Here is a 19,590-nt window from a genome sequence, read left to right on the forward strand (position 1 = left end):
GCAAGCAGTGCTTGCTGAAGAGCTATTCTGACCCGGATCTTCGCGGGTGTCCAGTGATTGACATCATGAGCATCTCAATTGACATACGATGACCATGTCAGCGAGCTTGACCACCTGATTCCGTTAGCGGCCTGTTACCAAAAACAGGGTTGCTGAAAGTCATTTCCAACAGGATGCTCACGGGTTTCCACACGTATGAAACTTGACATTGTGATCTCCTGTGTATGGGGCACCTTACAACCTAATACATATAGTGTGGTTCAATGTAGCACAAATCGCAATATGCAAATTGCAAAATGTATGATTCAAAAGAGAGACAACCACTTGTATTAAAATGTATCATAAAAAAACTCAAAGAGGGTAAATGCTGTCACCATGTTATTGCCATTTGCCCAGCGAACTGTAGATATTTACTTTTAGCTAAGGTTCGACAGATTATATATTTACAAAATCCTTTTCTTTGCTATTGAAAGGGACAACGAGTGGTGCGTTGTGTTAAATAACATGCTTGGGGTAAAAGGCGACTATGCTTGTCGTAAGTCGCGACTAACGGGATCGGGGGTGGTCAGGCTCGCTGACTTGATTGATGCATGACATCGATCCCAATTGTGTGGATCGATGCTCATGACATTAATCACTGGATTGTCTGGTCCAGACTCGATTATTTACAGAACGCCGTCACAGCTGGAATATTGCTGACCGCGGCGTTAAACAATAAAGATTACATAAGGTATATGTGCTTGCCACGCACTATCTGATTTAAAGAAAGCATACATTGTAAAATAGGATTTGACCAAAACATTGCAGAGGTTAACAAAACGTTACTTGGCTGAAAACAGTTACCGCAACACTGCAGACTTAAGGTAAAAAAAACAACTAGTATACACGTATCTAATACATCCCCATTGAATAACCATTTTCTTGTTTGTTTCATTTTTAGCCACAAGAAAAACATGGGTGCATACTTTCTTTTGTCGACATTCCTATTAGTAAACGTTAGTGTTGACGAACTATCGGGGTTTGAAAGAATGGCAATGACGAGGTGGATAAAAAAATAATTAATTGAGTTGTATTATGTATTATTTGTTTGATTCAAAACACTGGGGATTACTTCGGCTTCCGGAGAAGAGTCAAATATGAAGTCTAGTTGGCACAAAGACCCCCGCTGATCGTCCTAACAATTACTCCCGACTCGACGATTACTTTCTACTGATGCAAAGCCCAAGTCTAATATTCTTTCTAGTAGTCTGCCAATTATCAACCCTTCCTTTGAATGGATAGTTATTAATTTTACCATCGGCGAGATAAAAGGGCATTAAAAATATTGTCCGACTTTGTAATTAAATGAAGACTTCATTTTTGTCCCCATACTGCTTTCCATTGATTGATTATGACTACCCTATACAGAACCTCACACAGAGGGACCATAATCCCTTTCTCTGTGTTTATAAATAATTTAAGCAAGACAATTTTAAATAGGAAATATGTATCAAATTATCACACTACTGTAAAATTATCCTCTCCCCGTGGTCGTCCGGGGCCGAATGTGACCCTTAGGGGTCACGTCCAGTTGTGTCTTTGTTTCTTCGCGCATGCGCCAGATGCTAGATGACCGGTCACAATTGAAGAGTGAGCCAGTAAAGTATTAATGCAAAGGCCTCCGTACCTGTATTTGTGTTCGGCGGTAGGCCTTTGATGAACTGCCGTGAGATGTTGGTTTATCAAAAATTCATTACTTAATCGTTTCGGTTGGAAAAATTTGAATGGATCGATTATTTTTTATATTGAAGTAAAGCAATGAGTTGTCAAATCGAACTGTATTTTTCACGCATTCTTTTTGCAAAACAGATGAAGAGCACGTCACGGTAATTAGGTCAATATTGTTCGACTTTCATACGGTTCACACATTTTACTGTTAACAATTAATCTTCTGAATAGTTTTTTTTTCTCTGAATACGCAACTGTGCACAGCTGTTTTCCGTTTTTCGATTACAATAGGTATTTAGTATGAGAATATTAGAAATTGATACCCTGTTTAAATGGCAATATGTTGACTCTATATTTGTTGTCAAGAGCAAATACGTTTGTTCATTAATATATGATATATCCAGTTATCTTGTTTGCACCAACGGTTAAACTATTATGACGCTTTGTTATTGCAGGTGTCAAGTGTGAGTGTAACTGCCCTTGCGCTAACATCCCTGTTGGTAATTGCTGCATTGACGAACACATCACTATTTACTCTGCGAGACAGAATCTGTTCACTTCCGTGGAATGATACACCATATTCAATTTAACAATTTATTCTTTTCAAAACAATCTCAAACGTGAAAGGAAAAAGTTGTTAATATCGACAATTACCAGCTTGTGCATGTGTCTGTTGCTGCAAAAACAAATACCGGTGAAGAGAGATGTATGTGTGTTGTCTGCCTCACACGTTCGGTGCATGAATATATAGGCGTATGTTTGTAGTGGGTGAGTGAGTATGGTTTTACGCCTCTTGGCAATATTATAGCAATAATACCACAGGTGATGCCAGAAATGGGATCTGCACTGCGTACCCACGTTGGGAGCGAACCCAGATCGTCTACGCGACGAGCGAACGCTTTAAACCACAAGGCTAATCTATCGACCCTGAATTAGTTGTAAAGGTTTTTAGAAGTTGAATTTTCTCTATCTGTATAAAATAATGTTTGCAGGAGGAGGAGGAATACTCGTGCGTTAGCGGGTGTGCACTCTATCCATGTTTTGAAAAAAGTTCTGGAAAATATGATAATTCGTAATACTACACTTTACGGATGGTAAGAAAGCCTGTACATCATAAAAGGGTAAGACATGTTATTTAGAGGACGTTCTGTTTTAAAATAACCGTTACACTAGAAACAGATAAACGGTAGATACAGTTATATTACCCTACTCCTCCGAGTGAAAGATTTCATAAATTCAGTACTGATTGTGTCGAAGACGAAAAACATTTTCTACTACAATGTCCATTTTATTATGATATTCGCATTAATGAATTACCCAGTGTCAATAATACACAAGAAGCCAAAATTATAATATTAATGCAAAATGCCCCAGCTATCGCCGACTCTGGTAAATGTTTTAAAGTTTTTTAAAGTAATTTTACCAAAGTTCCATTTTTTACACTTACTATATATTTTATAATTATGTTAAAAACAGAAAATATGTAATAAACGTTTAAGTGTATAGACAGTGTCTCCTCGACCTAAATTGGCCTTGCATAAAAATATCAACATGTTATAATTATATAACTCATGTATATTTATGAGAGTAAAGCGTAAATATGATAACCAACACACAAAAAAATATTCAATCTTTCATCCATTCTATTTTAATATATATTGTGCAAACAACCAAATGCAGTAAGTCACAATTCGCGTCACCAATAGGCAATTACCCAACATAGGTTGTATAAGCGTGTGACAGTGACACCGTCAGTACATGTATAGTTCTGCCATATGAGTCATCTTATCAGCCTGTCTGAGACTTGGTGCAAGGCGACAAACACATTAGCACGCACGTCTTTTTCTCTTATTTTAAGTGTAATACGTAAATTATTAATCAGACAAAGTGTCTAATAAACTTCATCCAATGTATATTATAGCACCATTGGTATGTTTTTTAGAAAACAACTTAAACGACAAGGTTTTAATACCTGTAAATATAAAACGGAGAATAACCAGTTTGGAATATCTGCCGAGACAGATTCCCTTGAGCGTTAAAGGCTAACACAGCGGTGAACATAACACGGAAGATCACTGAAACCCAGTCATCCCACCAGGTTTTAGAGAAAGGGGTAAGCATGACCTGCCCTACTACCGGTAGTACCCATCATTAACACAATTTGCACAAAGTAAGTTCGCATGTCTGGCAGTTTTACCATACGCAATATACGCGTAATAATAAAAAATAATTGTTTGTTGTTTAACGCAGCAGCTATTCCAGCTATATGACGGGGGTCTGAAAATAATCGAGTCTGCACCAGACAATCCAGTGATTGACATCATGAGCATCAATCTACGCAATGTTTAAAGGATGACATCCATCAACCAAGTCAGCGAGCCCGACCACCTGATCCCGACAAGCAAAGTCGCCTTTTATAGCAAGCATGGGTAACTGAAGACCTGTTCTAACCCGGATCTTCACGGGTGACGACAATGATGATGTTTTGAGGTACCTATATCTAATTTGAAAATAATAGGACTCACTTACCTTTGTTAAGATGGAACCAATGTTCGTATAATTGCCATGTGTCACAAAGATAGTCTATATTCTTCATCACAATGCTTCTGTTTAAAGGGGGCACAGGTGGCCCAGTCGTCCAAGGCGCCGGAATTAGCTGTGTAGAGTTGGGCCCCTTGGACACGCCAGAAACCTGTAACTGTTGTCTCTATGTTTGTCACCACCATACTCGAGCTTGTGGGTTTCACAAAGTGGCAAACGTCTGAGACCTGCATCACTTCCTCCCACACCAAGCTGACATACATTGTGATATAACTGCAATACTGTTCAACGCGGCCTTTACCCCAACTCACTCATTCACTTCTTTTTTCAAATTAAATACTTCGTCTTTTATTAAACTTTTAAAGTATCGGACAATGATACAAATGATAAAGTCAATCTATTAAAACATTGCCTGATTATTCGAAACAATTAAAATAAATATTTCATTAACTGAACAAAATTGTAATTCCTTCTCATATTTGCTGACTAAAAAAGCAATACGCAGGCGTGTCGTGGGTTTTGTGAGATCCTGTGAAATCCTGCCAAGGGGAAGGCCGTGTTGGGGGCATGTTGTGTCACGTGACACACCGTATGTCAGTGTGGCGGAAACACACGTGGCTGGTGCTGTTATCGGCTGAGACTGACTATTATCTTTGACACTATCTCCAGAGTGTATGGCATCACCTGTACACTGCCTGCATACCGGTGACAGTCAGTCTGAAATGCATGTAATATTAACCCAGCTCTTCGTGTGATCGGCTTAACTGACTTCCAGTAACAAATTCACCACCGACGGGCGTAATGTCGACAAAAACAATTATAATTGATGCGTTTGTGAAAGTGTGAGTGTGGTTTAACGCCACTCTGTGTGTGTGTGTGTGTGGGGGGGGGGGGGGGGGGGGGGGTTAGAAGTTATCACTCAGGTGAAACCCATGAGCACGCGTATGATACTGTCCAAACTGGATCAGGATCAGACATTCGAACCGACGATCAGTGGCTCCTACATAAGTAGGTGACCAAGTCTGGATAGTGAATCGCGGCGCGTTAGATTATTTAGGTATCCCTTCATCAATGCTCGTGAATTTCTTTGTAAGAAAACGAACGAGATAGAAATTCAGTCAAAGCAAATTAAAGTATTTTTGTTTTGTTTGTTATTTAAAGCCGCACTCAGCAATATTCCAACTATTTGTCGGTGGACTGTAAATAATCGAGTCTGGACCAGACAATACAGTGATTGACATCATGAACAGCGATCCACGCAATTGGGACATGATGACATGCATCATACCAGTCAGGAGGCCTGACCAACCGATCCCGTCAGTCGCTTCTTAAAACAAGCATAGTCGCATTTCACAGCAAGCATGAGTTGCTGAAGATCGATTCTACCCGGTTGTCATCGTATCCCAATTGCTTAGATCGATGCTCATGATGTCAATCACTAGATTGTATGGTCCAGACTCGATTATATTCAGACCGGCGTCATATAGCAGGAATAATGACGAGTAGCGGTCAACAACAAACAAAAATCGTAAAATGAAATTTCTGTAAAATCAAAACAGAAGAAAATCAAATTCAAAGGCAAACGATACGACATATAAATGTCTGCAATGAATACTAAACGATAACACAAAATCCTCCGTAAATATAAGCACCGAACTACCACTTCACTTGTTATCTCCCGAGTGCAGTTCTACGCTGAAAGACCGCAAAACGACCATTAATCAATAACAAATATATGAATTTCCGACAAAATGATAATATCGGAGTTTGAGTGATAAATTGCCCCCTACGCATCTGAATGACTAAGTCACTCCATGGGGTTCAAACGAGTATGCTGTTGCGTCATTAAGGAAAGATAATCAATGGATAAACTCGTAACACTGTCTGTGACCTTTTATTGCAGTACAGTGATGCATAATAGGAGTCCTATGTCGCTAAAAGGAGCATACATTACCGACAGTACTCGTTACAGTGTCTGCGATATTGTATAATAGGAAAGAAGGAAAGAGTTGGATTCCCATGTCGATGTAAGGAGTATCTATCTAAATCAAATCCTGGCTTGTGGTAATTGCTCCGCTCAAAGCCTGCTGTGAAATTGCAACTTTCTTACTTTATGGGTGAATAATTTGGCAACTGGCGTGTATTATCAATAAACTGATGAATAACGGTTATTTTTAGATATAGTTTGGTAAAGTGCCCTGTACATGAGTTTTGATTAACGTTGTGTGGATAGCCCTTGGTTTTACGCTGCTTCGGGGGTGCACTTGAAATGACTTTTTCTTCAGCATCTTGTTTGTCTAAGTCTGATAGACTTATTGTATTCTGAAAACCTGGAAGAAAAAAACGTCCAACGCTCGTTCATTCAAACGGTTCTACGGTCGCGTTGTATCCCGATTCTAACCGTAAACATAAAGATCAACAGTTACTGTTATGCCCCATCAAACAGCACGTCATACCGCGTGTCAGCTCATTCCCACTCAGACCCGTATGGATGTCGGGTAATAACACAAGCGCCCAGCATCCTACGCTTGTCATAAGAGGCGACTAAGTGGATCGGTTGGTCAGGCTCTGTGACTTGTTTGATTGCAAGTCATCGTATCTTAGTTACGTTGTTTGATGCTCATGATGTCAATCACCGGATTGTATGGTTCAGATTCGTTAATTTACATACCGCCGTCATATAGCGGGAATATTGCTGAGTTCCGTTAAACAACAAACAGACAATCATTCAAGCTTGGTACTAACATATGGCATTTTTCGTTGCCCGCTGAAAACTCCACGAATCAGTCACCCGCCGCAATAAAAGCCCTCGTCTTTTCCGCCTAAGGCGGGTTACATTCTTTTCGCTGTCCTATCCGATCAATCAGTGAATTCCACTTGTTTCATTTGTCAATTGTAAATAGAAACAATTGTATTATGCCAGTCTATTTTATATTCCTAACAATTAATATTGACGATACGAAAACACACGAGGGTAATAATAATCATAATTATGATGTCATTCTTAAAATGTTTAAGGTGTAATTGAACTAAATGGAATACCTTTAAAAAAAATTAGGAACACTTTTTGAGAGAATTATATAGTGCCAAATGACTTGTAGCCATGATTCGACGCGACACATTGTCATTGTTGACATCGTTTGTTATATTCTTCAAGCAGAAGAAATAAAAAGTCCATGTCTATATATTTTGGAAATCGATTGCAGTATTCAGTTTGTTTAACCTATATCAATGGCGTTTATTAACAGCGTTCAACATAGTTAAGATATTTGAGCAAATAACGACCAGCAATAATGATATTAGAGTAACCGGTGATTGTTCAGTGTAACCTCGTTAGTCTGGGAACCTTGGGTGAAGAACGTCGACATATAAGGGCAGGTAGGAATATTTAAGGGTAGACGGCTTACTTGTTTTTTAGTGATAATGTGAAAATATGACAATAGACTTCTAGAACATTTACAGTGTCTAGACTTGATTCACCATGACCTATTAATGTGAAATATCAACAAGGGCGCATCTTCGCACGACTGCACAACAACCCTACAATTTTGTAGCTGGTAGGGTTTCAATGCCTCGTTACTTAGAGTACTCAGCTCTTGATAAGGGTATTTCTTTTATTCCATGATGCATCAAAAGGATTACTTTTAACATGCATATGTGTGATAAAGGTGTGAAAAGTATTCACCAAAGGTTGTGTACTTTCAATATAGATCATTCATAAAAACTAAATTATGTTTTACTAACATTGCGGGTACGTGAACGTTCACACAATGTCATCGCGACAGAAGAACATGTTATGCATAATAAATTTTAATCTATTTAAACGATTAAATAAATTTGGCTCAATAAAGCCTACCAAAGGCCCAACCATCGACACTACTACAACTACTACTACTACTACTACTACTACTACTACTACTACTAGAACTACTAAAACTCATGATACTACGAATACTTCTACTAGGCCTGGGACGGGTAACTCGGGTACTCGGGTCGGATGGTTCTTGAGTAGAGCCCGGATACCCACTGGACTACCCGGACACGTGGTTAGTCACGTGATATATTGTTTAATGGCACGAATTATCTAGAACATCCATCCACTGTTACACTAAAAGGGACTAATAATCGCATTTCTGTCTGACACTGCACGCATTCCTTCTGACTTTCTATGTTTGAATAGACATAAAACTCCAGTCAACTTCAATGTATGCATGACCAGATCGTTTTCTATCTAAATACCTTTTGCCACGGCTACGGTCAAACTATTCTCAATCCATGTCTGAATCGGACATGTGTACCTATGTCTAGAAACCAACAGCGGGTACCCGGGTAGGGTCGGGTAATAGTGGGGTGGGTACCCGGGTAGTAAATTTGGACTCGTCCCAGTAGTAGTAGTAGTAGTAGTAGTAGTAGTAGTAGTAGTAGTAGTAGGAGCCCAACTTACAAGCTGCTTACACTTTCATTCACTTATAATTTCACCTTTCCGTTTTTCGCAATGCCACACACGCACATTTATATGTCGACGATGGAGTAACCAGGCGTCATTGGATATTAGCGTCATACCAAGTATGTCTGAAGGGAACATAATTCTTCAAAGTCTCACAACTTAAAAATCATATCCAATATACTAGTATCCCACCAGTTAATGGGATACTGACATTTACGAAATTGTCACCTTTTTATTATTATTATTATTATTGTTGTTGTTGTTGTTATTATTTGACTAATAGCACCATATCCTTACATTCGTGATTAGATTACGGATATGTCTATATATTCTCGAATTTCTTTGCAATTTGAAAAGCCTCGTTATGCAGGCCTCCATGTTGAAACGGGATTAGAGCCATACATCAAAAGCAAGAAAAATGCAGTGATCTTTAGAAATAGGAATAACATAAGACTTTCAAATTATTGGATTCCAGTTATTACATATTTCAGAATGAAATACATTTTCAGAAAAATCTAATAATCATTACACAACACCATTACGTCTTTCTTCAAAAGAGTTCATATTTCTAATAGTTTTAATTCCAGTGACACCTGGTTCTTCAAAGCATGGGGACTAAAAAACAATTATTTATAAACGTTGAGAAGGGAGTGAGGAAAGAGAAAACGGCGTGCATGTGAAAACGTGTTAATTTTCTGCGTGGACAGTTTCTTTACTATTTCAATTATTGTTCGGACTGCGGTCAGTTCGTCCAATTGGCTCAAGCTGTTGCATGAGCCGGTCCTGACTTTATGGATCAATGAGCGCCTGTAGTCGAGAGCGGTCAGTCATTGCGGAGACAATAATAGCACGTGGCGCACGTGCAGTATTAGAAAGCGACACCTAGTGGTCAATGTGGTCAAGCTACACAAATTCCCGCCAACTGTTGCTGATTAGCAAACCTGATTTTGTTCATTAAACGGCAAAATTAATTATGCACGCATGCCTCCACAAGGGGTCGCCTCGTGAATGACGCAGTGTGGCTGAAGTCAAGAGTATTTTGATGGTCAGTGACGAGTGCTGAAAGCTAGAGTGACCGCTGTTTAGCACTAAAGTATTTCATAATCGCAGCTCTTGAACATGTCACTCCCATAACCCATTGTCAGCCACGCTCGCAACAGCTGTGTTTGTGTGAATATTGACATTGTTACACGAATATATTAATTTGGTCAAGAGAAATGAATATGCGATATTATATTAAAAGAGACAAATTATGGCAGTATCGCATTCATGATATCCTAAAAATATACAACAACATGTGCTTCGAATCGTGAATTGGCACAAACACGGAAACTGAATGCAAACATGTTTCCTACCAACCCTGTCACAACGTATTTGTTAAAACCAAACAATGGCCGGGGGTTCATACAATAGATCTGTATCAAATACTTCAATTATTACAAAAGACCCGTGAGGATCCGGGTTAGAAAAGGTCTTCAGCAACCCATGCTTGCCATAAAAAAGCGACAATGCTTATCGTAAGAGGCGACTAACGGGATCGAGTGATCAGGCTCGCTGACTTGGTTGACGCATGTCATCGTATCCCAATTCGGTAGATCAATGCTCATGATATCAATCGCTGGATTGTCTGGTCCAGATTCGATTATTTGCAGACCATCGTCATGTAGCTGGAATACTGATGAGTGCTGTGTTAAACAACAAACAAACAACATATGCATGTTAACATTTATCTATATTTTTGGTATTCAATAATGAACAATTTCCTTGATTTCGTTCTATAGATACGATTGTTTAAGTCTTTCTGTGTCAACGAAATATACTACATATATTATGTCATCAAATGGTTTACAGTGCATTGACCCTTTTCCAAACACCTGACGGATGTCGTGCTTCAGTACGGGTTAGGTTTATGTAATGTATGTTTACAATGTGAAAACACTTGCCAGAGCAATGGTCACGCTGAAACGAAAATCAACCAAAATAAAATAAATCATACAAACGTCACGACTATGTTGAAATATGAAATTGGGACGACAATTTATGTAATGATTGATAGCCCCACACTCGAATGTAATGAAAAGCGATTTGTTATGAAAAGCAAAACATTCGCAGATGTTGATCGCGCATTTGCTACCGGTCGGCCGACGCGCGAACACATACTTCACAAGAAGAAACGCAATTAACACCGAACTATCTGTCACTCTTCGGTCGCCTTGTCAAAGTCAAAGGCGTCAGAAATCCAGGAAAGGTCACTTCCTCCATGAAGAGTTTACACCTCGCATGCACGATCCGCACGTGCAATACATATCCGACAGCACGTGCTGAACATGGCCCGGATTTGACACGGTTTTGGCCACTGTCATGAATTAACGTAATTCAATACATGGTTTTGGTTTACAGGACAAAAAGTTGTAAACTGCCTTTAAATTGGCAAAAACAATTAGCGGCCAGTGAACTATTTGTTGATGGCGGTTTATTGTCAAAATGGTTGGGTGAGTGATAGGGCGGGCGTAGATTTAAGATCAGAGGTATTCCGGCGGGATTTCCGATGCGATATTAACCCTGCTAATTGGCAGTGATTGTCACGTGGATTGATAGGTGAAATTAACTATAAACTGAAATTGTGACACCTGACAGTAATCAGTGTACGTTTCAAATCAGCTGGGAATACCGTTATTTTGAGCATACACATTCTGCCAGATTATACAGGTCTTCTGTCATTTTTTCACACGTTTGGTTATCTAATTTCATGGATTTCATGCATTGTGATATCAGGTTTCAATTGCAATACAAGTTTAGATCATATGTCCGTCCTAATTGTACCCGTATTGCTGTCCGACAGCATGGTTTGTTTATTATAATTACGTGGCTGGTTTGAAGGCGTGTAAATCCTCCTAGTTATAATATAATTTTCTCCATTTCAATCGGAAATTGTAGAAGTAGAACCAATATGGTGTGTTTTATATTTGGTTCATCTCAATACACACATTATCACAAACCTATTGTGTAAAAAGATATTTGAGAACAGTAGATATTATTAACGTCGTGTTCGACAAATGTCTACAATAAAAAATACTTATTTCACGGACCCGTGAAGATCCGGGATAGAATAGGTCTTCCCATGCTTGCCGCAAATGGCGACTATGCTTGTTGTAAAAGGCGACTAACGGGATCGCGTGGTCAGGCTCACTGACTTGGTTGATGCATGTTATCGTATCCCAATTGCGTGGATCGATACTCATGATATCAATTACTGGATTGTCCAGTCCGGACTCGATTATTTACAGACCGCCGTCATATAGCTGGCATGTTGCTGAGTACGGTGTTAAACGGCAAACAAACAAACAAACAAATCTAATTCACACGTTAAAAAGAAATCATTTGACCCATAAACAAATACTGTTTTGAAAATGTATAGTCATCAGTATATTATTTTGACAACCATCCCAATGGACTTAAATAATACTAAAAAATACTTTAAGTGAAATGTAGTTAATCCCGTCAGCCGGCAAAGTCCGACTTTTCTTGGATTTCCGTAAATAACATAATGGAGACTATATAAAATATTATCATCTATATCTTTGCACCCATCATATGATTCGTTAATTTTGATTTTCTGAAGTAGTAGTAGCAATAGTGTAGTAGAAGCGGTAACAACAGCAGCACTAGCAGTAGTAGTAGTTGCAGAAGTAGATGTAGTGATAGTAGTTGCAGCAGCAGTGGTAATAGATGTAGCAGTAGTGGTAGTAGAACTAGCAGCAATAACAGCCGCAGTGGTAGCAGTCGTAGTAGTAGTAGTAGTAGTAGTAGTATAATTGCTTGTGGTAGTTACTAGTAGTAGTCGAGTTACGATTATAATTAATGTATTATTGTATGTTTGTATATATTTCGCTTTTTAGAAAAATAAACCTTAAGATTGTCGACTTAAACATCTGAATAATGATGTCTTTAGTGAAGAAATATTTATGGTTGTACACACGTTTATGCTAAATATTTTAAGAATTTAAACTAAAGGTATTTTGTATGTTCATGAAGCTCCAACATGTCCGCGGTTAGGCATATTGTCTTTAAAAATATTACCCACGAACCAACTACACACAGAACCACCATGTGTAAACTGTAAATGTATTTATGCCCTGACATCCACAGAGTGACATATATTTGAGAGGGGGAAGTGCAAAATCGTTCGTTTTCATTACAGTGGCCGTCACAGCTTGTGATGTATGTGAAATTAACGAGCAATTGACATCACATTTATCACCACGAGCAGCTCAATGAGAGGACGTTTACAGCCCTTCTTCCCTTATCCGCTAGATAATTTGTGTACAGTTATTATCGTTTCAACATGCTTGTAAACGCCAATAGCAAGAACTATTAGCTACCGTTATGGTTGCACGAGGCAGGCACTTAAACACCCAGGCTGCCCGCTACCCATGGCCAGATGTAAATATTATCATGAATTAGTATCTCTTCAAATCAGGGTCAATATGTAAATATTATCAGAGAGGCGTGGAGATGTTGTTGAATCTGAATTATTAATATTCACAGTTCTTACATTAACATGCCACATGTGTTTTTATTGTTGGGTTAACGCCGCATGTTTTTGTTTTGTTTTGCCCTTGTATTGTCCTCCCCGCGAGGCGTCATTGTGGGTGCAATGCATGTCCCCAAAGGGCGTGGTGAGCTTTGAGGTCAGCGCATGAAGATCTTTTTAATTCGTGCAAATCTATTTCATCAGATTTTAATTTTTAATCGGTCAAGCAGAAAAGTAGTTTAGTTTTATCGGACCGTGGCCTCATCCTTTATGTTGCCTATGTCTGTAACAATATTTTCCCTGAGACCAAAGTTATTTCATTCAATATGCATGATATCAATGCATATAGAAATGGGTAGTGTGAGTCAATATTACTTCAAGGGTTCCCTGTTAATAATTATTTTTCTCGTGGCTTTTTTGGTTGGTAGTGGTATTATTATTATTAGTAGTAGTAGTAGTAGTAGTAGTAGTAGTAGTAGGATCAATGACATCGTGTATGGATTAATAACAGCTGTTGACATAAAGTGTTAATATGTACATTGACAGCAATGCTTTCATATAAGGTATTACTTGACATTTGTTATTTTGATTATGATTTTTTGGAGAAATTAATACATTTGTCATTTCTTTAGTAAATACTTGAATAACAATCTTAATATTATCGTGAACCGTGAAGATCCGGGGTAGAATAGGTCTCCAGCAACCCATGCTTGCCGCAAAAGACGACTAAGTTTGTCGTAAGAGGCGACTAACGGGATCGGGAGGTCAGGCTCGCCGACTTGGTTGATGCATGTCATCGTATTCCAATAACGTGTATCGATGCCCATGATGTCAATCACTAGATTGTCTGGTCCAGACTCGATTACATACAAACCGCCGTCATATATCTGGAATGTTGCTGGGTGCGGCGTTAAACAAACAAACAAACAAACAAAATAACATTATTGTAGAGGAAAGTACAGCTTCCCTCCAGCATTTATATTTCTATATTCTGTAAGCACACAGTCGTTCTGTACAGACACTTTATAAAGTAATGAAAGACGTTTCTTATCGGGAACCACATTACCATGAAAAATTATCTGAGACGATTCACTTTGATTAAATTTCCCGTTGACAAGCACGGTGAATCGACATAACGTGTAACGCTGTTTACTCACTGTGTGTACATGTGGGTTGTACAGCTACCCCTTTAAGTTGTGTATTCTATTTATATTTCGACAAGAGATACAATGCACATACTCTACAGTAACAATCGAAAACACAGTAAACACCTTAACAACGAATCTGGACCAGAAACACGAGTGATTTCAATAATGATGGATGGCACGCGCCGCCGGGGTATGATAACACACAATAATCAACCTGGTCACCGAACCTGACAAGCAACACAACCACATAAAGCGCTGATCTTGCCCTTTTCGTAAACACCTTGTGTCATGACTGATTTTCAGTGATCCATTCACATAGTTTGCACAACTATTGTACCTATAACGCCCAATGAATTCTGTGTCGGTGGCTAATACAGACTGGCTATTTTCTGACGTTGACGTTTTCTATTGACATCCGAACAAGCCCAGAAATCAAAACACAACGACAACAACCTTTATATTAGTAATGCTTCTTACACAACCCACAGAGATCCCCTTTCTTTGACGTATGTTTAACCATGCCGAATCACGATTATCTCGGCGTAAATATAATTGTTTTGAAACTACGGATCGAATCTGTTCACCAAACAATTCCTTCTTATGTACCACCTTTTCATATTGAACCAATGAGGCATTAGAACAGAATGCACGCTTACTTCTAAAATCAATGGGATTTTAACACAAGCCACACGCAAACGCGTTTTCAAACGACCGTGTAAATTTTCAAAATGGCGGACATAACGTTTCATGTCCGACCTGTAACGACAAGGAACTGCTCCTTAGCTTCGAGCAGACTTGGCACATATCTCTAAATTGGAATCGTAAACATCGTTACGTTTGTGTCTTAATTTGTAACAAATCTAAATGAGTTTGTACAAAGACTTGTCTCGCCAGAAGCAGATTTCGCGAGACGGTGACATGATAATCGCTTTCCTCTGTCGACGCAAGTTAATTGTGGCAAATTTTCTCTCTGATTTACTTGGTAATTGCTGAGATAAGAAACGCGATCGAAGCTGATAAAGGCTGCAGCGTCTGGAAGATGATGCTGTGAGCAGTCACAGGAGCTAGGAAGAACGGACACTGAGATTACATAATCAAGGCAATTATCCCGAACGGTTTCAATTATTCACTATGTTTGTATAAGTTTTTAACCGATTTAACAAAGCTTTTGCAGGTCTTGGCTTGGACGGTTACAGATGTAACGCAATATTTCAATTTTACACCAGATACATTGAGATTGTCTGGCATTTGCTGAATGGATGTCAGGATTGCGATCGTTGACGGCCTTGATCGCCGTAAAGTGACCTTTAAGTCTTGAGTTTCCATTTCCATTTGTATTGGCCATAGCAATTACCTCTGGCATGTCAGAAACCATATTGAAGGGGTATTATATCTTTACTGTTTGTGTGCGGCAGTTCATGTTTGTTTTTTTATAAAAAAGTAATTAGTTTATCTTGACAAAATTGAAATTTGCAGTCTTCAATCATTATTGGGCAAGTTCCACATCGAGGTGTGTTACGCTTTGTTACACTGACGGTCTTTGTATTTTGTGAGTATTTGGATGGACAAAGAATTTGTTTAAGATTTTTAGGCTGTCTAGTGCTGCGTATATACACTTAGATAAACATGTTTTCATAGTTTTACTTTGTAAAATTGGAAGATTGGCTTTTATAAGGGGCATTATTTTACAGTATCTAGGATTGTAGGTACACACAAATGGAAGGATGTCCGTGTCTGTATCTGTTTCTTTTGTTTTCATTAATGTTTCTCGTGGAATTTTAAATGCTTTATTTACAGCGTCCTTAATCCCTCCGCATGGGTATCCTTGTAGTTGGAGATATGTCTTTAATTCTTCTAATCTTCGGTTTCTTGTGTCCACATCCGAAACAATAGTACACACTCTTCTTGCCATCGAATGTGGAATATTAATTTTAGTGTGCCGCGGATGACAGGAATTTTACTGTCTTTTCGTTTTATAAATTGTTTGATAATGACAAACATTTACGAATGGAAAAAGAACAGATGTTCACCAGGCTTTTGAAACCTGAACTTAATTAATAAGTATAATTTTCAAAACTTCCCCAAGTGGCTCAATGTGTATTGGTGCACTCACACCATAATGTATTCATGCCTCCCACTACTATCACTAGCTGTTACGTCATATGCTTTATGACGTCAAAAGCATAACGTTGGCTGTCGCCTAGCACTACCTTTTACTTCTCCCTCTATTGTCACTATTACATCATAGGCATTATGACACCACAAATACTACTGTTGTGCGTCGCCTAGGACTACAATGTTAGTTAAAGTTTTCGTTACACCTGAAGAGCCGTTGAACGGCGAAAGATCTTGTGTGGATAAAGGAGTTTTGCCAAGCACGAATATCTGGACTCTCTCTATATATAATGTCCTCGTTATCATATAATTTTATATTGCCTATATGATGTTACATATTAATTGCACACTCCGTCCGGACATGAATCTGATATTATCGGAATAACCCCCGCGTTAGAATAAATATAACATACCCCCTGCCAATGTCATGCACTATGGCTGATTGGGGAACGTGTTTAGCAGGTATTAATGTAAGCGTATATTACTGGCATGGTATATTAACAGGCATGGGTAGGCACCGGTAGCCTTGCTCCAAGGCTGTACTGAAGGATAAATCCGAGGATGTACGGTACTTATATCCTTATAATAGACAAGTTTAGATAAGCGTACATTACTCCAATGACGCCAGTCTTGTATAGGGACAGGTTGTCCTTATTACTTACATATATAGGCATTATGATTTACACTAAGAAATGAAAGTGTAAGGTAAGGGACCGCTAACCTATTCTGTTCCAGTATCCCAATGGGGGGCACCAGCATGGAGACCTGGTCTGACCCGGTACATGACTGGAGTTAAACTATCATGATAACGGTAACGGCGACGACAACGACTTCGATGATGATAATGATGATTATTATTAATAGTTAACTCAAACACATGGTTCATATCCAGTTAAACTATACGTTATTTTAAACTATGGTTCAATGTCAGGTTCATCATGCAGATTATCCGGTTCATCCGCCAAAATGAAGCCATCGAACATCGAAGATTGGTGAGTCGCACACGTCTAGTTAACCATCTACACGTGGGAAAGAATCAGGAAAACTAAGCACATGTAAACAAACAAGGGCGGATGACGATGGTTCATCAAACTATCTCTCACATTTAAACCTGGCTTTCCCACGTTGCACCCGTGCTCTGTCATAATCCACATCTGGAGATAATAGACCCCCCCTGTCAGATAGTGGTAGTGTATGGGCCGAGAGAGTATTCTCGCACCTGAAACCACAGAGTTGATTACTGGAGTGCATGTAGCCTAGCCTGCCCGGTGGGAGGGTGTCAGTGTCGGCTTGGAAAGTCAGGAATTGCCTGATATAACACACATTACATTAATATTATTGCAACTGCTTACTACGAACTAACAAAGATTTTTGCAAAAAACAAAATTGTCAGAAAAAGAAATACACGATAATTATGTGAATGAGTGAGTATTACATTAAGGCCCAGAAATAAAGTTATCTTATTAAAAAATATATCTACAAAATACAGTATATAATACAATCCAATTGAGCCCTGAATATTGCTCAATTTCAGGTAAGAACTGAGACAGTCTAGACTTGCCAAATCATTCGAGACTTGGAGTATAGGAGATAGGCCGCCAACGTGGCAATAGAACCCGGACCGTCTACGTGACGAGCCATCGCCTCAAGAACTATCCAATCTACACCACCGTGCTGTAGTGGATGGAGTGTCTGCCCGGAAAGCCGAGGGTCGGTGGTTTTGATCCACAGACAGGTCATTCCAAAAGACGTCAAAATATGATACTTGTTGTTACACTGCCTGGCGCTCGGCATATTGGAATAAAGCAAGACCTGGTCGGCATGGAGTCAGTATACTGTGTCTGAGTGGGGTGTTAAAACTGCGGCTATTATCTCAGTGGGCTAGCACTAGAAAACCGGCATAAGTCCAGCCTAATACATACAAGCAGACACACTTTTACTCTCATTTTTACTCTCTATATGACGGCGGCCCGTAAATTATCAAGTCTGGAGCAGACAACCCAGTGATTGCATCTATCCACGCAATCTGGATACGATAACATGGATCAACCAAGTCAGCGAGCCTGGCCACCCGATCCCGTTCGTCGCCTCTTCGGACAACCATGGGTTGCTGAAGACCTATTCTAACCCGATAAATATTTAACGATACGTATTGTTTCATCGTCCCTCTAATTGCTTCACAACGTACTTTGATAAACACACTTTTCAAACACGTACAAGTAAATGCTATTGAAGAGTAGGCAAATACCAGCCAAGCTTTTAAAACGTCGATTTCTTCCCTAGCTAGAGGCTCCATAAACACAAACACCGCTCCTTGTAGTTGAACGCAACCGTCTGGAATGGGTTGATACGAAAACCAGAAGCTCAGCTTAGATATTACGAAACTCTTCTTTGTTTCACATTTCTGGTTGATTTTTATCTCATAACTGTTTATGACTAATGGATGCGTGATAAAGTGTTACCATGTATATTTTGTGTAGCAGACAGGTGAAATGATAAACCTCATGGATCATTACCGCGCCATGTTTTATAACTTTTCATATCTTGCTTGGCTGTGTTTGTTGTTACGCGAATCTCTTATCGTTTTTTGTTCCTAGAAGCGTCAGCTGATGGGCTGTTTAACACAGCCTCCTGTGACTAATGTTTCTTCGCTAGGTGCAGAGGCCAAACTCTTCCAATACATGAACAGTAGTAAACAGGTGAAGATAGTACAAGGAGAGTCACTGTAGACCCAGTACTCTGCTCTCTTCTCATAACGTTTTCATTGATTTGTTTGTCTAACGAGTGCTTTTTTTTGTGCGTAACAACACATTGACTTGACCTCTAATATATCCACGTGTTATGTAACACTGGTAGGGTTGACATAGGACTGTTAAAGATAAGGGCTGCTAACATTTGATACACATTTTGCAATGGACAAAGATATATTCGATGTTCTGTGATTTATTTGTCTTTCGTTTAACATTTTTTAATGTAATAGATTTTATTGAGTTAAGAAATAATAAAATCACGACTTATATGCATATCTTGATTTACAGCCCCGCTGTTTCTTGGTTTATTAACCTAATGGATGTTTCTTTACATATTGGCCTATTATC

This window comes from Haliotis cracherodii, unplaced genomic scaffold (genome assembly GCF_022045235.1).
Source record: "Haliotis cracherodii isolate W230 unplaced genomic scaffold, xgHalCrac1.p SCAF_5, whole genome shotgun sequence".
Classification (NCBI taxonomy): domain Eukaryota; kingdom Metazoa; phylum Mollusca; class Gastropoda; order Lepetellida; family Haliotidae; genus Haliotis; species Haliotis cracherodii.